The following is a 24,270-nucleotide window of genomic DNA, read 5'->3' on the forward strand; positions in this document are numbered from 1 at the left end:
GGTAAATACCGAGTTGCTCAGGCGCTAAGTGTGGGTGCGATCACTTCAGATCTGTTTTAGATTGGTGCTGAGTTGCATAGTTTTTCTCATTCCCTCGTGTCCATGTCAGCTACTTTTGCGTGTGAGTTCTTGGGACTGAAATTCGAGGAAGCCATTCGGCAGATATACGATATTGTCCTGCTATAGTAGAGAAGTCAGTGTACAGTCGACTGTGTGATTTTATAACGTTGTCAGTGTAATATTTTGGGGGTAAATTTTCTTGTGTCTGGTGAGCTTGAAGTTATATTAGTATTTATTTTTATCTTGATATTACGCAAGTGTAAGAATTGTTTTGGCAAATTTTCATGTGTTTATTACGCGAGTGTAAGGATTGTTCTGGTAAATTTTCATGCGTATATCTTGTTCTAAGTTTGGCTCATTAAGATTTTCCTTTGTTTATTTTACGGGACTCAGCGCCAAATATGCAGCCTGAACCCACTGTGTATTGTGATTATTATAGTAAAAATATTTATTACAGGTAATAGTTCGTTTGTTACAGGTTTCCTTTTCCTCACTGACATATTTTAGGTCACGTGTGACAGCTATTATTCTGATGTCTAAACGTCACTATGTCCGGGATCTCCTTACCTGGCAGACCCTGGGTTCACAGGCACTTTAAACTTGTCAGAGATATCCGTGTATGGTAAGTGGTAAGGACAGGTCATACCAAACTGGACGAGTACATTAAAGCTTCGTAGTGTCAAAATATTAACACTTGTTTGCAATCCGCGGACACGACGAATTTATTCTCTAGATTCTTCGTTGTTAGAAAAATATTTCCTCCATTGGCAACATAGGACTTCATATAACAACTGCTCACAACCGACTTTTTCTCCAGCAACTGGTAAAACACATTAAGAAGAAGAAAGATATTGAATGATGTCACAGTATGTCGACTTTATACAAAATCGATTTTACACGAAAGGACGTTAATAGACAATGAGTTCGTTTACAAATACTGTAAAATCATTACTTAGCATTAATAATAAAACGGTATTAATAATTTCAAATGTGATTATAATTTCGAATAAAATTGGAAGTATGAAAAATAGTTCTGTTTCACGAAAATAAGTTTTATGTTAATTTCATGTGTTATTTATGTCTATGAAAGGAAAATGTAAAATAATTGTATGCCATAAAAGTCACAGAAAATGCAGAGTTACACTTTCGATACAACTGGATCGCGTTGTGGACTGATATGTGTCGGATTCTCCAATACATGACGAAGAAAAAGGTGCACTGACCAGTTCCATTACTCTGTGACATGTAATTTCTCAGACTTCCTCGTTGTGCTAATTTCGCGAGATGTGTCTGGGAGAAAATAGTATGTTGTCCGAATATTTTTGGTACATATGGTCCCGTGAATTCAACAACGCATCTCTTGTAATGTCTGCCACTGGAGTGTGGTGAGCATCTCTGTAACGCTCTCACGCCCACCAAACGATCCCATGATGAAAATTGATGCTCTTCGTTGGATGTTCTCTTTTCTATTAATCCTACGTGGTGAGGATTAATGACGAGTAATACTCAAGAACCGGTCCAACAAGTGCTTTGGACGCCACTTCTTTGGTGTGCGAATTACGTTTCCTCAAGATTCTCCCAAAGAACCGCAGACTGGCATCTACTTCTCCTATTATTTGTTTTCTGTGGTCGTCCCGTTCTAGGTACCTATGGGGGGGGGGGGGGTATCTCTTTACAAAGATTTGTCGCCAATACCGTAATCTAACAGTGTTGGGACTCTCCGACCGTTTTTAAGCGCAATATGTCACATTCAGTTACCTACGGGGTCAAGTTCCAGTCCCTGCATCAATACTTGATCTTCTGCAGATCTTCCTGCGTTTCAGCACTGACTATGCAAGCTTCTTAAAGTCAGCAGCATCTTCAGCGAATAGCGTCTCGGTGCTACCGACGTTATCTACTAAATCATTTCTACATACTGTAAACATTAATGACGCCATAATACTCTCTTGACGTACACTCAAAATGGTCTTGTCAAGTGTCGCCTTCTGTATGTCCATCCTTGTGATAGGTAGTCTGTGGGACGTCGGCCATTCACTTATGTAAGAAAATGAAACATCTACAGCCATCCTTATGATGTCAATTACCGTATGGCTACCAGATTCGGTGATTCAGTGCACCATCGTCAAGCCTTAGCTGATGCTGAGGTGGTTAACTCCATCCATATAGATAATGCATCAGTGGCCAGCATCCATAACTGGTTTCGCAGACTACCTGTAACTGCAGTGTTGTCTCTCTATCAACTATCAACTTAATAGTCGATAGTTGGAGAGACAGCTGTTCTGCGAAACCAGTTATAGATGTTGTCCACTGATGCATCGTCTATATGGATGGTGTTAACTCCCTTACATCTACTAAGACCTGAAGATGGTGCACTGAAGCACTGAAACTGGTAGCCATAAAATAAATGACATCACAAAGACGGCTGTTGGTGTTTCACTTTCTTACATTTGTCAGTTTTATTCTGTTAAGAATAACGTTGTTGCTTTCTGCCTGCTAGGAAGTCCTTAATTTACTTTACTTACACATCTGGTCCTATTCTCAGTACGCTCGTTTTTTTATTGCGGGACGGTGTGAAATCCTTCCTCAAGTCGAGGAATACCACTCAACCAGTGCGTCAGTGTCTACAGCGCTATGGATCTCATGGAGGAACAGAAAGAGCTGAGTTTTGCAAGATTTCTGTCTGCAGAATCCATGTTGATTTTTATTTCCGTTTTCCAAACGGTCGTAATTTGAAAGGCAACCCTGGTGTGACATTTTAACTGATTGAGAATGTAGGCAAAATTTAGTGTACTAACAACATTTATTTTCCCAAAACAGACATAAATTATGCTAAAAAAGTTATTTATTTAATACTGTAAACAACTAACAGTTGGTGTAAGAAAACAATGGACAAGGATCCTCGGTGACAGAAGTGCGTCAAGTACTCTGACCCTAAAAATGTTGATAACACAATCTCAATTGATCTGACGCTGAGCAGACTTTGATTGATCAAATCTGTTGTAGTTTCACCATGTAAGTGCAGCTGAGAGCAAGTAGCAGCTGAGATCTGTACGCCCTGACAATGCCGGAGTGGCAGTGCGTTACCGTGTTTGCTTGGTGGGAACGACATGACTTGCAGCTGGCAAGAAGTGCGCAGAGGTCGCAAGACGTGGAGGTGACTCCTGTGAATCGACCGTGGCCACGAAATAACTGCAAAAATGTCACAATCTAGCAGTCAGGAAGACGGATAACAAATCATTCTCTGCCAGAGCCCTGAAATCACAGTAGATTTCAGTGTGTGACACACCTGTTCACTGGTCATACCAAGGACCAATTTGGCTCACTTACACGACACAGCGCACAAGGGTTCCAAACGTCAAGACAGGTGAACCACAAACGAAGAAGTGTGCCCTCGGCAAACGAGTAGTTCGAGGCGTTTGAAGTCACACTTTCGGAACAGTAAGGACTTCACCACAGGCTCCTGAGTCCAAACAACTCACAAGTCAAGTCAGTCTCAGGACAGGTCCCAAGTACCAACCACAGATGCCAGAGCTTCAACCAGAAGCGCTTACCGGACCAAAGTCCTGCACCTGAGTGCTTTGCACCTCTCCAGAAAAAAAAAATCCGTTTTCTTGCAAAGTGCACGGATGACACCGCCTTCACACCATCTTGAGCCAATCACAGAGCTCAAGAGGCGCTAAATCTCCCCTCCCACATGACAGCACAAACTCTAGTCGAACAAGGGCTAGAGTTAAGAAACCGGTGTCTCTGGAAAAAAGAAATCGCCAATTACTGGCTTTCTTAAGTTTTTGCAGAGGGGGAAGGTATGAAATTTTTCCGAAGTCTTGTCTCTTCCCACGGCAACAAGTGAACAGATACAATCTCAAAGATCTTTATCTAAATCGCCTGTGTCTTTGAGCTGTTAGTCCTAACTATGAGGTGTAATAAAGATCTCCAAACGTTTCTCAGAAGCCGGATTTTTCTTATACAACCGAGGCGGCCAGGGGAGTGGTTCACTGGCCTATTTGCACTATCAGCAAACACGAAAACAGGTGAATTTTTATTATGTGTGGCTCTGCACACAATGCCCAGTTTATGACTCCACTGTGTAGACGCGTTCCTTCAGACAATAAACCCCAATCCAGGCTTCAGCTGGCGCTGCGGCAGGTATCGTAGCATTGTTCTGCCAGAGACCTGTCTTGATGAGGGCCTACCCTGTCTGCCCTGTACAGGTGTAGACCTGTCCGGCAAGATTTACTGACGGATGGGCTCGCCGCCATACTTTCAACTCCCAACATGTCATTTCTGTGAGCTAAGAGCCATTAAAATACATCATGCTTTTAGCGCTCTATCAGACTCCATCAACGTCTGCTCAGGCCATTAACTTTCTTGAGTCTCACTCAAGGTATGTCAGGTTGTAATGAAATCTTCAATAATTTTTCGTATGCGAAAAATAGGTGAGAGAGTAACTCATCCTCTCTCAAATTCTTCAGCATAAAACAATTCCATAATTCTATAACAGAATGATGTCAGCGATATAGGTATATAATTGTGTGAATGGTCCTGTGGCCCTTTTTGAAAACGGGAATGACCTGCGCTTTTTTCCAGTCACTAGGTACCCTTCGTTGTTCCAGTGGTCTACTATAAACTGCTGCTAGAAGAGGTGCAAGCTCTTTCTCATAATCTTTTTAGAATCTTATAGGTATCTCATCTGGTCCTGTTGCCTTTCCACTACTAAGCAATTGTAGTTGTTTTTCTATTCTGTGATCTGTTATCTCAATATCTGCCATTTCAGCTTCATACGATGACTGAAAGGCAGAACTGTGTTACGATCTTCCACAGTGAAACAATTTCGGAATTTGGCCTTTTCTCTGTTATTTTCTGTTTCAGTGCCTGTAAGGTCACTGAGTGACTGAATGTATGACTTCGAACCATTTACTCATTTTCTATAAGACCAAAGTCCGCCCCAATAGCTGAGTGGTCAGCATGACGGATTGCCATCCTACAGGCCCGGGTTCGATTCCCGGCTGGGTCGGGGATTTTCTCCGCTCAGGTGCTGGGTGTTGTGCTGTCGTCATCATCATTTCATCCCCATCTGGAGCGCAGGTCGGCCAATGTGGCGTCGAATGTAATAAGACCTGCACCAAGGCGGCCGGACCTTCCCCGCATGGGGCCTCCTGGCTAATGGCGCCAAACGCTCATTTTCCACTTTTTATAAGGCCAAAACGTATTAGGGTTTTAGTCTTACCGGCTGATAAAATATTACTTTCAAAGTCGCTGAATACCTCTCTCATTGCTCTCCTTACGCTCATTTTCGCTTCGTTAAACTTTTGTTCCTCTGGTAGGTTTTGACTTCTCTTGAATCTGTATGAAGCTCTCTTTGTTTATGTATAAGTTTTCTAACACGGCTATTAAACTACAGTTGGTCTTTCCTTCCCATCCCTTAAGACTTTGCTCGGAACATACTTGTCAAAGTATGAAATATCCTTTTGAATTTTTTCCGTTGCTGCTCCATGTCTTCGTTCTCAGCACTGAGTATTTGATGTTGAGTACTGAGATACTCTGCAGACTGCCGCCTATCACTCTTGCTAAGCAAGCTGCTGATGTATCTTCGATTTTGGCAGTACTTTTGGCAATTGGTCCTCGTCTTCTTCAAATTTTCGCATTTATACACTCCTGGAAATTGAAATAAGAACACCGTGAATTCATTGTCCCAGGAAGGGGAAACTTTATTGACACATTCCTGGGGTCAGATACATCACATGATCACACTGACAGAACCACAGGCACATAGACTCAGGCAACAGAGCATGCACAATGTCGGCACTAGTACAGTGTATATCCACCTTTCGCAGCAATGCAGGCTGCTATTCTCCCATGGAGACGATCGTAGAGATGCTGGATGTAGTCCTGTGGAACGGCTTGCCATGCCATTTCCACCTGGCGCCTCAGTTGGACCAGCGTTCGTGCTGGACGTGCAGACCGCGTGAGACGACGCTTCATCCAGTCCCAAACATGCTCAATGGGGGACAGATCCGGAGATCTTGCTGGCCAGGGTAGTTGACTTACACCTTCTAGAGCACGTTGGGTGGCACGGGATACATGCGGACGTGCATTGTCCTGTTGGAACAGCAAGTTCCCTTGCCGGTCTAGGAATGGTAGAACGATGGGTTCGATGACGGTTTGGATGTACCGTGCACTATTCAGTGTCCCCTCGACGATCACCAGTGGTGTACGGCCAGTGTAGGAGATCGCTCCCCACACCATGATGCCTGGTGTTGGCCCTGTGTGCCTCGGTCGTATGCAGTCCTGATTGTGGCGCTCACCTGCACGGCGCCAAACACGCATACGACCATCATTGGCACCAAGGCAGAAGCGACTCTCATCGCTGAAGACGACACGTCTCCATTCGTCCCTCCATTCACGCCTGTCGCGACACCACTGGAGGCGGGCTGCACGATGTTAGGGCGTGAGCGGAAGACGGCCTAACGGTGTGCGGGACCGTAGCCCAGCTTCATGGAGACGGTTGCGAATGGTCCTCGCCGATACCCCAGGAGCAACAGTGTCCCTAATTTGCTGGGAAGTGGCGGTGCGGTCCCCTACGTAACTGCGTAGGATCCTACGGTCTTGGCGTGCATCCGTGCGTCGTTGCGGTCCGGTCCCAGGTCGACGGGCACGTGCACCTTCCGCCGACCACTGGCGACAACATCGATGTACTGTGGAGACCTCACGCCCCACGTGTTGAGCAATTCGGCGGTACGTCCACCCGGCCTCCCGCATGCCCACTATACGCCCTCGCTCAAAGTCCGTCAACTGCACATACGGTTCACGTCCACACTCTCGCGGCATGCTACCAGTGTTAAAGACTGCGATGGAGCTCCGTATGCCACGGCAAACTGGCTGACACTGACGGCGGCGGTGCACAAATGCTGCGCAGCTAGCGCCATTCGACGGCCAACACCGCGGTTCCTGGTGTGTCCGCTGTGCTGTGCGTGTGATCATTGCTTGTACAGCCCTCTCGCAGAGTCTGGAGCAAGTATGGTGGGTCTGACACACCGGTGTCAATGTGTTCTTTTTTCCATTTCCAGGAGTGTATTTGTTAAGCAGGATGGTAGAGCACTTGCCCGTGAAAGGCAAAGGTCCCGAGTTCGAGTCTCGGTCGGACACACAGTTTTAATCTGCCAGGAAGTTTCAGGATGTGATTGCTCTCCCGTCCTCGCACTTTCTAATTGTCTTTTAAAATTTCATCCAGTTCAATTTATTTTCCAAATTTCAGTTACATACAGTTATTGCCTTTCTTCTCTGACTCCTCTCAGGAACCATTCGTTTTTCACTCTGTCTACTAATTTCATTTGTTTATCCTTCTAATTATACACCTTAATATTCAGTAACGATATCGAAGTCAAACCGCAACTGACGTCAGATATTATTTGCAATCATTTACATGTTCATACTCTCAAAGATTTTAGTCTTCGGAACTCTCTAGATGTCTGGTTTATACTTTTTAAGCTTCTCTACAAAGACGGCTAGATAATACGCAGGTAGGCTATCCCGTTAGTGATATTCAATTAGGCGCCGCAGCGGGAAAGCCTGCGCCAGTGCTTACAGACAACCAGTCGTACCAAACTGATGAGCGGGTAGTCCACACTGTACGCAGGAGGCGCTGCATGCTAGAAGATGAGAACATCAGACACTACTGGACTTCCTAAGCTGTCTGGCCAAGCTATTAATCTGTTTCAGGTTACTTGGTTATTTTACTTATGGGAGATGCGATTCAAAATTAGGGGTCGTAATGTATAAAAGGCGATTGACTAGAACCTATCGTTTCTTGCTTGTGTAACACTTGTATAATTAATAAAATGAATTAGCTGTCTGGTCTGATATTATTACCCTGTTAGCAGATAAGAGATCTTAAGTGCAAATTTGACCACTGATCGTGCAGACACCGTTCTCCTACCTTACTACAAGCACTTCTGCTGGCAGAATAAGTGATATATTTTGGGGGCTTCGCTGAAGCTACAGACAAATAACAGATAAGTAATACATTATAGGAATCTATGTACACTGGTGTACAAAACTTAAAAGAAAAATAGCTCACTGAAACTTGGACCATACGTAGAAAGAACTGCTGCAGTCTAGAACAGAAGGTAACTGAAAGAAACACCCCATGAGACGAACAAAAATGAAATTTTTATTCAAAGACAACAACTGCAGTGAAGTCACTGCTGTTCATGATGGTCCTCTGGACATTACAAAAGGCAGGACATGTTTCTTGACAGGGTATGTGATCACTGCAGACAACAATGCGTGCATTGGACTGTGCCACCACGCCACAAGGTTGGTAAGGAGTTGCCGTGGTGGGTCGTTCTACTCCTTCACCAGCTCGGTTGTCAACTGCTGGATGGTGTTTGGTTGATGTGAACGTGTCCATCACGCCTCTCAATGCATCCCACACGTGCTCGACAGATTTTAAGTCGGGGGAATGGGCACACCAGTTCATTCGCTGAATATTCTGAATATCCTCTCGTTCCAAGAGCACCTCCAGCTGCGCTGTTCGATGCAGCCTTGCATTGTCATCCATAAAAATGAAGTCAGAGCCGAACGCACCCCTAAAAAGACGCACGTTGGGAAGCAGTACAGGGTCACAGTAAAGTTTATTGTTGTGTGTACCATGCTGACAGATTTGGAGGTCAGTACCCCCATGCAACATTATTCCTCTATAAACCACACCGTCTGGACCACCAAAACGATCATGTCCGACAATGCTGGACGTACCCTCATATGGCGAAAGGAGGGAAGACTCAGTGCAGCGAGGAATTTTTTGAACTTTACTGTACGCAGCATGCTATGCGTCTTCGCCATACGTCCGCCAGTCCGTCAGTAGAATCTTTGTGATCACCGTTTCTGGATTTGGTCGTTAACGTTGCGTACGTCAACCAGACCATTCACATCATAACTGCAGTATAGTTCGGCACACCTGAAGGCGTACTAAGAACTAAATCGGTAGTACCACAATAAACGTATAAAATACAGATGAGGTGAGTGTCATTCATCATTAAAATATCATCAGAACATATATCTATTGGGAAAGTAAGTGTGATAAAGTTGATTACTCTATGGAACTTTCTAGATCGAAACCTCCAAGGACGTTGTTAAGAACGCTGAAATCAAATAGGACTAAAGCGTCAATAGTAGATTTAAATGATGTGGAAAATGAAGAAAATGTTATAGGAATCTAATAAGAAAAGCGAATAATTTATGAACTGTTACAAAACAGACGAGCAAGTTAATGATTTAACACTACCAGTGCGGAGCAGAGAAGTTAAAAATATGAAGGGTAACAAAGCGTCTAGTTCTACAGGAATGTCCATAGAGCTGCCGAACAGTTCCTCTGTAGTGAATTGCTTGCAGTTGTCTTTGGCTGCTGGTTGAACGTAAATGAAATGTCCGTGAAAAAGAAATTAGTCCTTCTAAGTTTGAAAAGTGGCAAGCCATTCGGCCCGTCTCTTCGTTTATTTGTGAATAATAGTAATGCGAGTGTACAGGAGCTGAGTTAGTTTATATGGATTAATGAGATTACAGTGTTTATATGCACTGGTTTCGTTTCCTATTTTTAACATTCTTGAATCTAAAATGATGCTGGGTGTGTCAACTGCTTTTCTTGAGTGACGTTTAGACCTGAGGAGCACTGCGTGCGGCGTCGTGGGATGTTCTCTCACTACCCTTTAAAACAAACTGTCCACCTACCTGGATTGGCTTCAGGTTGTCTGCCCCTTCACTCTGCGATGGTAGATACTGGTTTAGCCGACAGAAGGAGCGTTGACAAATGTTTGACTAGATACCTACCACGCAAAGGCTACGTCACTCCAGCCCATGGGCAGTAGCTGAAAGTTAATTAAACTATCAAGTGTTCGAGGTTGTTGCATGACTCGTTTGAAAAAAATGTCTAAAATTCCTTTTAGTTGGTTTATTGTCTCTAAAACAAGGAAAATGGCTATCAAATCCATATTTAGCATCGCGTCATTACTGACCGTCTCAGTAACAAGTTCTCTCCCAAAAGCAGCCAGAAGATATTTAGTCAGACCTGATATTTTAAACGTCCTAAACAGTCACTGACCCACAACTATTTGCGAGTTAACACACTCAGTCGTTCAGTAGTCTCCACGTACAGAAGTGCTCGCCATACTATCTCGTAATCTGCACGAAACACGCCACGCGGCGTTTATGTACGACTTGAAATGCTCACAAGCGAAATCTCCTAAAATAAACCACTCACAAAGCTCAAACTCTCACAAAATACTCAACACTGTAGTCGATTTTCGTCAACGACACAGAACCGATCAAACGTGCGAATTCCTTCATTTTGGTAGAAATTTGATCAGCGCGGCTTAACATGGTTTTCATCAGAAGACGGGTCCCGAGCGACTCTGTCGAGTCGTAGATCCGAGGCAGGAAGCTCTAATCAAAGGCGCGGGAAATGTTGAATTCCATTTGGCTAGTATGTTAAGCAGCCAATCGGATCATCTCGGGCACTTCTATATTCGCGGTATTTCTAATGTCAGCCAATCAACATATGTAGACTAGAAATCACGTAATTCTGAAACTAGGTAAAATGTAATGAAAAAAAATAGGATTCCTTTTCACAAAATAAATTACTAATAAATTTAATAATCAACGCCCCTTGTGGCTGCCTTTTACAGAATCAGTCTCACCCTGACATACATCACAAAGTCCAATATTGCACAACAACTTTCTCACGCATACATTTACATTGTTTTCATAAAATACTACATTTTCACTTTACGTATGTCCTACATTCACTCTCTCACTCTCTCCAAAACACTCGCACAACCAAAGCACAATGAAATAATAGTTTTTCAAAGCACTTTTTATTATGTCAGATATCTGTGGTAATGAAACTAAAGAACAGAAAAATTGGATTATATGAACCTACACTCTTGGTTGTAGTTTCATTTCATAATACAGATGAATTTCCTAATTCGGTTTCACAATGCCAGAACAGTTGTCACGTGTTATAGGTAAAAAATTCATATCTCCGAAAATATTGCAGTTACTGATTTGAAATTTTAACAGTATCGTTGCGTTATCCATAGAATTTGGTATACTAAGTATGAAAAATATCGATTAATATTTAATAGTACTTCTTCAGATTCATAGAGAGTACGTGTAACGTACTGCACGCAGCGTTAAGCAAGCACACGGCTCGCTCGGCCCAGTAGCCAGCGTCAGCTGTGCCAGCGTGAGAACCAAAATCTGCTCTCCTGCCGGCTCCATGGCAAACTACGGTTTCAATGTAAGATTAAAACTCGTAATAATTTGCTACGCTACATGCGAATAAGAGAGAGGTGTTGTGTGGCGAGGCGGTGAAATGACCCTCAGTGAGCAGAGAGAAGGCGGCGCTTCGCAGAACTGCGGGCTGGGGACCGGCAGGTACAGCTGCTCTCGTGTGGTCTTAGGGAAAGGCGCCTCGGCCAGTGTCATGCTAGTGCTGGCCTATCGTACAGTTTATTGCACATATACCCATTTGAATTCAGTCTGGATGATGGAACTCTGCTAGCAGGAGGTAGGAGCTCAGACGGCGTTAAGAAAAATACTTTCAGCAAGTAAACATCTCCCAATTTTGAAAAAAAAAAGGCAAAACAGTTCTGACATACTACAGACTCAGGAGATCTCGTTGAATTGGCGGTTAGCCTCAAGCACAGTTTCTTTAGCGTTTTCCGAGATCTATAACGAAGTCTAGCTGCTGGTTGAGAGGGCAGCAACTGGTGAAATAAAAGTGATGTCAGGAGTGCGTAACACATAGCACGAAGTTCTCTATTGAAAAGACGGGAGGAAATTGAGATAACTGTCTTTTTTGTATCGCGTCGTATAGGCGGGATATTTTTTGAAATAAACGGTTACACAATTGGTGAAGCAAGATAGCTTCAGAGAGGCTTGGTGATCGAGTTTTTCTTGGCAGGAAGAAGGGAGTAGTCAGTTCTTTGCTGGCTTAGAAATAAGGAATTAGTCTCTGGGCTTGACACTGAACACTTCGCAGGCTGCACTCTCAACTGGAAGACCTGAATGGGGTCGAATGCTTGAGTCCAAAGCAGAGCGGTCCTAGCAACAAACTGTATGGAAGTGCAAAACAGTGTTACTACTCTATTCGCATTATACTGAATTTCATGGTGAGCATAGCTACCACCTCTGGCACGTTAGAAAAGTCAAGGCTTTGAAGTTCAGATCCACGACAGAATTCACTGCCCTACCTACGTTTATCAGTGCATCCTCAAATTTATGGTTTCTTTGGTTCCCTGTTCAGTCTGTAATCTCAACGTAATCAGGATGCGATAAGTTTCACAATGTCAGGTCCAAGATTATTACGCAAATCTGACGCCATCAAGTAACCTTCTCGACCAATAGCTCTAGTTTTGTAATTTTCATAGTTGATTCTGTGATTCAAACTTAAGTATTTTCACGATTGTTTTGGATGCTTTACGAGTCTAATGCTTCTTTTGCAATAAACTACAGAGTTCATTTAATTCTTGTGTTTATCATCATATTTAATACTTGTCAGTGTTAAAATGCAAATTCCCCTCCATAATATTCATTGATAGGGCCAGTGTTTCCTAGCGTTAATCATTCCATCGCGTACACTACCTAATGCCAGCATTGGGTCTCAAGGACGTGTCTGTGTCGCGATTAATTCTGGTTCAGTTAAATTCACTTACACACGCATGGACTTTTGCAAGTTTAGCAGGTAAAAAAGGAAATTTTCCAATAACTGTACGGGTGTAAGTGTTAAGTCCTCCATTTATAGGCTGCATTGATGAATCATGAAAGAAAGAATAGAATAACACATAAAAGATTCGAAAGAGCAAAACGGTGTTTAGGGATGGAACATCAGGCAAAGGCTGCCTCAAACATCTAACAGAAAAAATAGAGGCATATGGTAGGGAGATGCACATAACATTTATTGAAATTCCGTTCGGGAACAAAAAGTAGTATTTTTTTAATGTAGTGGTTGTTCTTTATTGGGTGTGGTGTTAGCATAACTTGAACTACCAGACGAAATAAACTTTGTTACCCAATCGGTATAAAGTGACGTAAACTGCATGAAAAGCTAACATATGATGAGCAAAAACCGACAGATTAACTTCACAATACACATGTTTGCTCTCTGTACTTTATCGCAGGCCGCTGTGACCGAGCAGTTCTAGGCGCTTCCGTTCGGAACCTGCTGCTACGGTCGCAGGTTCGAATCCTGCCTCGGGCATGGATGTGTGTGATGTCCTTAGGTTTGTTAGGTTTAAGTAGTTCTAAGTCTAGGGGACTGATGACCTCAGATGTTAAGTGCCATAGTGCTTAGAGCCATTTGAACCAATTTTTTGTACGTTATTTAAAACCTTTTATTTAAGCTGTAGTCATGTAACACAAAGAATGGATACTACATGCACTTTTTAGTGTATGGTTGTTCTTCATTATGAATTTTCCGCCATTCCAGTATTTCCACAAATATTCCGTTTCCGTTTATGATGATATTTTTATAATATTCGTCTTACCAGTGACTGCTTTATTTTGAGATATTCGATGAAAGTCAAACGTTATGACCGTTTTATGAGCGTGTATTATCGATGTTGCTATACTTATAGCATCCGACATACATACTTGTTTTGAAATCTGAGATATGGGTCGCAACGAAGTTTCAACACAACGAAAAAGTTTTCCTGCGACCACTATTGCCGCTAGTAGTAGAGTGAGTCTGTAAGTTCTCAACAGTAAGGCAGCACGCTTCAACATAGAGAACGACACCAGTATACGACAGAGTTCCTTGGACTATTGTTTATTATACAGGTATCCATGCTATTTTTTTTGGACCTCCAAACAATTTCCGCGCAATATAACCCGTTTTCTCCTTCACAGTAAAGCGATTATGAGACTTCGTTTGCACTTCCTGGGTGGAAGATAATTCGTCTCGTCTTTATATTTTTAAGCGGGTGTATTACAAAAAGAGATAACTGGAAAAACAGAATTCTAAGTAACTACTAAAGCAGACTGAAATATTATTCAGTTGCCATGTTTAGGTAGTGTAGAAAGTTTGCGGCTCTGTATTAGTGTCATCAATACAAGCTCAAGAGGTGCTGCTGCTGACTGTTGCCGCAATCAATTTACCAAAGAGAAGACACTGAAGGATTGTTCAGCTGTCCTGTAGAGAAGCCACAAGATCAGAGCACAGAAATGGACAATCCCTGCGATATCGAGGTTATGCGACCCTCTCAACCTGTATGCGCTGCGGGTTGCAAGGAGACAGGCGTAAGCTGTCAGATGGAGTCGAGGCACGGACATCATTTCGTTCATACAGGCTATTAAGTACGTTCGTCGCATTAACACACACACACACACACACACATTGACGCGTAAATGACAGGTAATTAGTGACGGTTACGGAGGAGACTACACTTTCACTGTGGAAATACAGAACCGTTCAGACGGAAAGGAGATCTCCTGAACCCGAATTTCCCAGGTTTTCTCGACGTCGTCGTTATGCGAGATTTAACGAGTTGGTTGGTTCTTCTTGGAACGTACACTCTCATCATTCCGTGGTGCACAACGCTCTTCTACCATTTGCAACTGGAGTTGGATAAGCACCTCGGTAGCACTCTCGCGCTTTCTAAACGATCCCGTAGCGAATCGCGCAGTTCTTCTTTGGATCTTTTCTATTAACCTTACCTAGTAAGTTCATAGACTCACACGAAATTCACAAGAATCTGCCGGACGAGTCTTCCGTAGGCCACTTGCGAGCTGCCGTCTTCTGACAAACACAATACAGGAATACCTGAACACATCACCTGACAAAAGGAATCGATGAGCTGCCTTCGGAGGTTGGGCAAATGTACCAACCTCTTTACTACTTCCTCGTTATCCGTCGTTCACTGTATATTTATGCCTTGTAGCTATTCTAGCTGACACTAAATAGGTTACATGAGTGATACTGGAGTCGAAATTCTAAGAATGGCAAGTTAGTGATTTTGATAATCAATAGTTGTGACAAATTCCATAGGATCGATAATGGTAGGCTGTACTTATGGCATAAGTTTTAATGGATTATTTATTCATTCATTGAAAAGACGATAAACAGAATCGTGGTCATCAAAAAGTGTGTTGATATAGCGTGAAATAAACTGATTACAACAGAATAAGTGCAGTAAAGTGCAGGCAGATTCCCTGAATCAAGTATTCATTGCAAATGCGAATAAAATAATGTCCCATAGCACATTAACTATTCACAAAGCAACTATTAAACCATGTGTTAAAATCAGTAGATGGTTAAACAAATTATAAATTTCCTTAAGAATTAATAAAGTTTTTCAGGCTAGCCAGTAACAGTTGTTAGAACCAGTAAACATATTTCTAAGTTCTATGCCTCTCACAGTACGACATTCGCAAAAGTTCCAGCTCTGACTGGGTGAGAGACTATAAATTCAAACCCACAGCCACTTTTGCGAAGTCTCTTAAAGTGTCGAAAGGCTTCTTGCCCCCCAATTTCTATCGGCCAACTATCGCAAATCAACACGTACAAGTTACCGTATCGACGTCGCAGAACAGAATGAACTTTAACGTACCTGATAGCCGTCTCGTATGCTCTTGTGAGCCCACCATACTACAATACAAACTATTCAAACTGAAAGCAGCTTACACCTGAAATTATATACTGAGAGAAGCTCTCCTCTCCGCCAGTACTTTTACGGTCTCAAGCATAACTTAAGCATCATGGCTCAATGGTAAACAATATAAGAACAAAAGTTTTATGCTGCAGCGTAACTGGCGTTTTAAGGCGGCAGATATATTGTGAGAGCGATCGTCAGCTGAAATCAGTTTGCTGCTACCTAAGTACCAGTGGACGAGCACACAACCTTAGATTCGTTCGCAGCTCGTTTGCTAAACGGGGGTTCGTGATCACTGTGTTAAAGAAGCATCAATTAATCATATAAGGCCAGCTTAATGAATTGTTAGTGAACAACACGTAAACGAATATGAAAATTACACTCCAAGGCAAAAAAAAAAGAGCGACGCACCACGAAGGAACTATCCGAATGGAACGGAAATCGACATGTCATGTCTACGTAGAGATAAACAGATAGTAATAATTTCGAAATAATTGAATGATTTATTCAAGAGAAAAAGCTTCACAAATCGAGCAAGTCAATAAAGCGATGGGCCGGCCGCTGTGGCCGAGCGGTTCTAGGCGCTTCAGTCTGGAAACGCGAGACCGCTACGATCGCAGGTTCAAATCCTGCCTCGGGCATGGATGTGTGTGATGTGCCTTAGGTTAGTTAGGTTTAAGTAGTTCTAAGTTCTAGGGGACTGGTGATCTCAGATGTTAAGCCCCATAGTGCTCAGAGCCATTTCTGAATAAAGCGATGGCCCTCATGCAAGCAGTCATTGTCTTAGCATTGATGAACAGAGTTGTTGGATGTCCTCCTGAGGAATATCGTGCCAATTCTGTCGAACTGGCGCGTTAGAGCTTTAAAATCCCGAGCTGGTTGGAAGGTTGTGCACATAATGCTCTAAACGTTCTCAATTGGGGAGAGATCCGGTGACGTTGCTGGCCAAGGTGGAATTTTCGAAGCACTAAGACGAGCAGTAGAAATCTCGCTGTGTGCGGGTGGGAATTATCTTGCTGAAGTGTAAGTCCAGATGGCTTACGATGAAGAGCAACAAAAAAGGGCACAGAATGCCGGCAGGATACAGCTGGTCGTCAGAGCTCAGTTCGAAGCGGGACTCACCATTGAAGACAATTCTACTCCAATCAGTGATGTTCGTAAACGTGTCTGGAGCGCCCCCGACAGCGGTGGGATACCAACATGACTGTCGCCCCCCATAGGGCCCGACAGCCAGGAGTGATGGTCTGGAATGCCAGTTCTTATCGTAGCTGGACCGCTCTGGTTGTCATCCGCAGCACAGCAGTACATCTAAGATTTTCTGAGCCCGTGTTGTTGCCCTTCATGGCAGGCCAGCCTAGACTTACATTTCAGCAAGATAAGGAACGCCCGTACACGGCGACAATTTCTAGGGCAGTCTTTGTGCTTTCTACGGCAGTGTTTGTGCTTTCCAAACCCTACCTTGCCCAGCAAGGTCACCGTAGCTCTCCCCAATTGAGAACGTTTGGAGCATTACGGACATAGCCCAAAAATCAGCCCAGGGTTTTGAAGAGCTTAGGCTCAAATTGGCCAGATTTTGTCACATACCTCAGAAGGACATCTGTAAGTTTTCTATAAAGGGAATAGTCTACATGTGAGAAAACTGAACACACTGATTTCGAAAACTTTCTAATGTGTATTTGGGTATCGTAAGCTGTTGCTGAGTGAAACCGGCTGTTGGATGTTGTTCATGTGAACAGTAACGTGAAATAAAACTTTAGGAAATGAATCTAATTAAATGCCAAAAGAAAATAATTGAGTGCTCAATGAAAACTATCTAACTATGACTTTGCTGCTGTAAACCTTTCTGGGTATAAGGTAGTAGACCACGAAATTCTTCTGTTCCTAACATTTCGACCAGAACTGCGCTGGACGTCTTCAGAGGCGTTGTTCCTGCGCTGAGTCTTGTAATGGACGAGCAAGATATACAGCGCAATTCTGGACGAAACGTTGGGAACAGAGGAGTTTCGTGGGCCACGATCTTATACCCCGAAAGGTTTTCCAACAGTAATGTATAACTAAAACTCAGTGAACCGTGCTGCGGCTCGTGATGGTGCTGTTTCTGGGTTTCTGTCCTCTGTTGGAGGCCAAACCGTATGGTTTAGTTGACATGGTTGCAGTTTTTTGTCTTCTTCTCGTGTTGACTGGCGCCACTTGGTTTCGCAAGTGTTATCTGTCCTCTAGTGGCAGCAGTGACGGTTTTCGATATGTAGTAACTGTGGCCCTATCTTTGGGGAGACGACGGTGGTTCTTCCGGGTCGTGTCAGTGAGCAGTTCGGTTGGGGACTCAGGAGGAGCCAGGTCCGTGCAGTGCGAGAACACGCTGGGACTGCTGGCGGCGCGCAAGTCTGCCGGATCAGAGGCCTGTGGTCATCAGGAGCACGACCTCGTCTTAAACCGGATCCTGCAAGTTTTAAGTTGAGTGCATTTGGATTCAAGTAGAGAAGCCTCCACCATTGTGAGATCTTGCGATTCTCCAGTGACTTGGGTTCATGTTGCTGCTCATAGTGTTGACGAGGTGAAGAGCAGTGATCTGAGTGCTTGGGAAAGGTGGGTCTGATTAGCTTTCCTGGACTCCTAACTACTATTTATTGCGTTCAGTTAGTCACTATTTGTTGAGTTGAACCAGCGGTATTTTTGCTGCCTCGTGGCCACTAACGCTCCAGTTACCTGCCCTGGGGATTAGTGTATGTAACGGCAGTGTATGTTTCCTCGCCTTGCCGTCCGGTGACGTGTGTAGTTTTGACAGCGTTCTTGATTGTGGGTTGGTTGGCGATTCTTCTACTCTGGTGGTAGTGATTCCTTTCTCGTTCCGGGCGCTCTAAGCACAGTATCTTGCAGGCGGAGTCCAGACCGCCGGTTCTGGTTTTGGTGTATTTTTACATCTTTTCATTTGGTCTATTGGATGTCAGGTAACCTCAGCAAGATTATCATTAGTCATTCATTAGACTGCCACTAGTCTGAGTTACCATCTTTGAACTGAATGCAACTCTTGGCTGCCTATCTCATTGCTCGTGAAAGTGTTTTCTTGCCAGACCCACCCAGAGATCGATTCATGGTGCACCATCTGTGACTGCCCCTTGTGTTTTATTATTGTATTTGCTGTTTTATTGTATGTTTCTAAATTTTTTAATAATTGGTGTTCTTGGCGTTAAAGGCCTTCAGCCATGACTGTGGTTACTTGCTTTAAAATCCTAATTGGGATCACATTGGCTTGTTTTTAAAACATTATTTGCCGTGTCTGTATTTTATGCTCATTTAGTATATTGTAACGCACTGAAAGCACTATTAATTACGCAGTTGTTTATTCCTTCATTAATAATGTGTGATATATTTAATTATTGCTGAGTCTGGAATTACCGCTTTAAAATAAATGTGGGTAATTGCAAAATGTAACCAACAGTAACTGATTACGGCCCCGTCCACAATCGTAACTGAATCCTGCCTTCCTTGACTTCCAGGTTTCACTCAGTACCGGTGTACATTATAACGTTGCGTGATATGTATTGCAATGTTTGACTTGGAATGTACACAAAAAATAAATTATTGCTCTAGTTGGAAGAAAATAACTGTTTGAAATTGCCAAAACTGTAAACTGACTACCAACGTGCTTGCTAGGACGACACCTGACTATCCCGTTCGCACACTGTTTGCTCAAGAACGCAAGGTGGAGATCTGCTCTGAAATAAAACTGACTTACCTCTTGCTAAGCTTGCTGTCTTTCTCGAAAGCAAGCGCAATTCAGCAGATTCAGCAGCTAAAGACAAATAACCTGCAATAAGTTTGTTTGTCAGAAACTATATACGACTTGGATGTGGTGAAAGGTGCAATGCATAGACAACAAAATCTCCACAACTTTATTATGAATCACGGAGGTCGGTTTACTCTATATAAAATAGTTCCTGAGAAATCAAATTTTGTTTATTAATAAAAAGACGGAACAACATAAGGAGACTCTCACAATTACAAAATCCTCTCATTACAAAAATAACAAACATACTTTTAAAATTCATCCAAAATCTTCTCCGTCAATACAAAGAACAAGGAAGTATTGCAAATGAGTTTTCCTCTCCATAATAAAGTATTCCAGATAGCTTCTCCCAGGCTCACAGAAAAGACATATCATTCTTTGAAAAACTCAAATGCAGGTTACTATGCCTCATAAGAATGCCACAGTACGTACAGCAAGTCAACCACAGAGAAAACTAACAAAGAGCCAAAGATCTTATTCGCTATTCATGTAGTGTACCAATACAGCAGAAAAAATTTTATACCTCCCCACTCCCCCCCCCCCCCCCCCCCCCGCCCCGGGAAATTTTTACAAAAAATTATAAAGAAAGTGAGTATAGTAAGACATAATTATAAATAATATTACACGTGTTAGGGTTTAGATTACAAAATGTAGAAAACAATGTTCTGACCGATGCTTTACATATAAATATTGTCTTTGCACAGGGAGGAAACACACTCACTATTGGGCGAGTTATCTAGATTTTAGGTAAATATTGCATCACTCAAAATCAACGAAGATTTGCTTTAATGTCTCATATCATTAATCCTGTGGCTACCGAGTAAATACAGTTGAAGGTAAAACGTTGCATCACTTAGCTCCCACGAAGATATTGTTAATGTCTGTTGTCATTAATCCTGTGGCTAAGAAAAAGAATGCAACTAGCACACTATTGAAGTACGGCAACCGATGAGGTCGCTGACCCTGTAGTATCGAACACATGGATGAGCAACCCAGATGATTATGAAGAATTTTTCAGGATTATTGGCAGCCAGTAAGGCAACTGAATGTCCATCACCGATTACCTTCTGAAGATTGACAGTAAATGTGGAATCAAATATGAGCAGATTCAGGATGTAGGTTTCCACTGACAGCTCATACGTGCATTTGGAGTCTAGTAGATAACTTTGCCCTCGGCAGTACTGTTTGCTTTAATTGTGTGAAAATTTGGTTAAATCCCTGGAAATTTCACTGAATTTCTGCTTTTGTACAATACAAAACAAAATGTGAACTACACATACAGTATTGTTACTCTAAGAAATGACATTATTCCAAACAAATATGTGAAATAGTACAAGAGCATCTCATGAAAATGTAAAATGAAGCTTATGTATAAAAAATGAATATTTGTAGATAATAATAGTCAGCCGGACTTTGTGGCCCAGCGGTTCTAGGCGCTTCAGTCCGGAACCACGCGACTGCTACGGTCGCATGTTCGAATCCTGCCTCGGACATGGATGTATGTGATGTCCTTAGGTTAGTTACGTTTAAGTAGTTCTAAGTTCTATGCGACTGATGACATCAGATGTTAAGTCCCATAGTGCTCAGAGCCATTTTTACAATAGTCAGTGTGATCAGAAAATATCTACATACAGAAAGAATTGTGCAATATTCTGTGCCAGATACAATGTGAAGTTAACAAGAGAAGCAAATGACAAAATATCATTATCTTCTAGTTGTGACAGTGGCCATGGAAACGTACAAGAAGATCTAGTCTGCACACAGTAAGAGATCTTATGTTACAGACAATGTTTAATTAGTCAGAACGAACATCTAACATGAGAAACATAGGAACAGTGGAGAACTTACACGTAACTCTGCGTTAGGTTGTGCAAGACGTGTCGCATCAGCACCATCTGGTGGCCGTCCGCGCGATTAACCAAATACTGCGACATTTCGCAAATAATTGCGTCAATTAATTATAACGAGTTTTTGAGCCCAAATTAAATACTGCGCTGGAAAGCGAAAATTTAATTACCGCCGCACTGATTCTGCGTTTACCGCGGGGCCTCGCCGGCCCATTCTGGCTTTTTGGTCAGAGCTATCTTTGCCAAATATTAATATTTGCAATGACAGTATCGCGATTTTTTTATCGTAATCTGCAGCACGGCTCGCATAATCATTATAACAGGAATGAAGTGTGCTGATTTAAACGGACAGCTGGGGATGTAGCAACAAGGGCGTCAAATCCAGAGTGACCTTTCAGGACGCAAGTTATTGCAGATCTCGTGCTAACATCTACACTCTGAGCTGTTTACTCCATTGCAGCACCTTTAACACTGGCAAGCTGCAAATTTGTCAGCAGCTGAGTTCGTTTCATATTATGTGAACTGTCACGTATGACAAAAACAGTTTTCAGAACGTTTTACAGTGAAAACAGTTATTACACAACCATCAAACTCAGTAAGTTGAATAATGAATTGAAGTACCCTAAGCCGGCCCCTGTGGCCGAGCGGTTCTAGGCGCTTCAGTCCGGAACCGCGCTGCTGCAGTGGTCGCAGGTTCGAATCCTGCCTCGGGCATGGATGCGTGTCATGTATTTAGGTTAGTTAGGTTTAAGTAGTTCTAAGTCCAGGGGACTGATGACCTCAGATGTTAAGTCCCATAGTTCTCAGAGCCATTTGAACCGTTTGAAGTACACTAAACACTCCGTAGCCAGTCACTGAAATTTTCTTTAATACGTTGTTACTATCAGTGAAACCAGGGAACAAATCTTATGCAAGGGTTGCCCAGAAAGTAATGCACCGCATTTTTTTCTTCAATAAACACAAAAGAACAGTGTTCTTCCTGTACACCTATTTTTCCACGTAATCTCCATCCCGTTTTATGGCTTTCCTCCAGCGTGAAACAAGGGCGCGTAAGCCCTGTCGGTACCAATCCTTGTCCTGGTGGCAGAGCCAGTGCTTCTCTGTGTGAATCACCTCCTCATCGTCCTCAAAATACCTTCCACGAATGGCATCCTTAAATGGCCCAAATAAGTGGAAGTCCGAGGGGGCTAGGTCAGGGTTGTAGTGTGGATGGGGTAACACTGTCCAACACTGTTTTGCGATGTGTTCAGCAGTCCTCAGATTTGTGTGGAGCCGAGCGTTATCGTGTTGCAGCAAAACATCTCCTGAGTTGCTGTGGTGACGAAGTCGCCGAAAGCGCTTCTTGTGTTTTGTTAATTAATGGTACCGCCTCTCGGCATCACATCATTGAGAAGCACACCTTCACAGTCCCGGAACACGGTGATCATGACCTCACCAGCGGAAGCAGTTGCTTTGAATTTTTTCTTCTGTTCGGTGTGGGAATGGCGCCATTCCATCGACTGTTGTTTTGTTTCGTACTCAAAACGGTGAACCCAAGTTTCATCACTTTTCAGAGTCAGGGACAAGAAGGCCTCTCCCTCAGCTTCAAAACGTTGCAACAAATCGAGACACATTGTGCGATTTGTAATCCACCGTTAGACACTGCGGAACCCATCTTGCACGCAGTTTTGAATATCCAAGAGTACAGGTGGTGGCATCCACACTTCCCTTGGTGATTGATAGATTCAGCGCCAACTGCCGAGTCATAACGAGTCTGTCCTCTCGAATGACAACACCAGCTGGCTGCAACATGTCAGGTGTGACAGCCGTGGATGGTCTCCCCTACCGCTGCAAATCGTGGATCTCCGCCGAACCGCCTTTTGATGACCTCACCCTCCGTGCCCAGCGACTAACTGTATTTCTGCCTACGGCAGATGCTCCATAAACTCTGCACAAGAGCTTGTGAATATTCCCCACAGCTTCTTTCTCTGCAGTGTGAAATTCAATGACAGCACATAGCTTGTGATGTACGTTACCTACAGACGCCATTTTGAAACTGTGCTGCAGCTACGCTATCTGTCAGAAGTGATGGAAACTTGACACGCTCACTCAGGAGACTTCAAAATACACATACGTAACGTTTCGCATTCGTAGCATTGCTTTCGACTGAGAGAAAATGCGGTGCATTACTTTCTGGGCAACTCTCGTACATTAATCAACACCTGTGTACCAACAACCAAACAACTACAACAAAAAAGAGACACATAATGTGGAGGAATTCTTTAAATTACTGGAAGAAACTACGGCCGTCGTTCCCCATCACCATATTAAAATTTTGATAGGACACTTTAATGCAGAAATTGGCAAGGAAAGGAAATTCAGAACTGTATGATTGCACCCTCCTCACCAAAGGACTAATAAAAACGCAGGGAGTAATCAACTTTTGTGAAGCCATTTTTCGTCTTGTTCTAACGAGAAGAAAATTTGATCTCAAAATCCTCATCTTGGAGAATTTGAAATAGATCTTACAGCCATTTCAAAGAATAATCAGAAAGAAACTTTGAATGTAAAAGTTAAAAAAGGAGTCGTAGATTCTGATCACCACCTGTCGTCAATTAAAGTTCCAGCCAAATGGATCTGAAGAGAGAATAAGTAGAAACTCAAGAACTGATCCACAATTTCTTAATCAAAATTGGAATATCTTCTGTGCAAGCATCCCCAGCCAAGAATTTCCCAGCTGGCCAGACTTGAGGAAACTCTTTTACAGACTTCTCAAAACTGGGTAACCTCCAGGAAAACGTATAAATATGCGGTAGAATAATATCTGTGACAAGATCACAGAGCAAAGAATTAAAGCGTGAAAGACTGGAGTTTCCATAAAACCATAAAACTACAGAAAAGTGGCAAGGCTTCACCGCAGTCCAAAAACAGACTTCAACTGTTATTCTATCAG

The sequence above is a fragment of the Schistocerca americana genome, chromosome 2, assembly GCF_021461395.2.
Source record: "Schistocerca americana isolate TAMUIC-IGC-003095 chromosome 2, iqSchAmer2.1, whole genome shotgun sequence".
Lineage (NCBI taxonomy): Eukaryota > Metazoa > Arthropoda > Insecta > Orthoptera > Acrididae > Schistocerca > Schistocerca americana.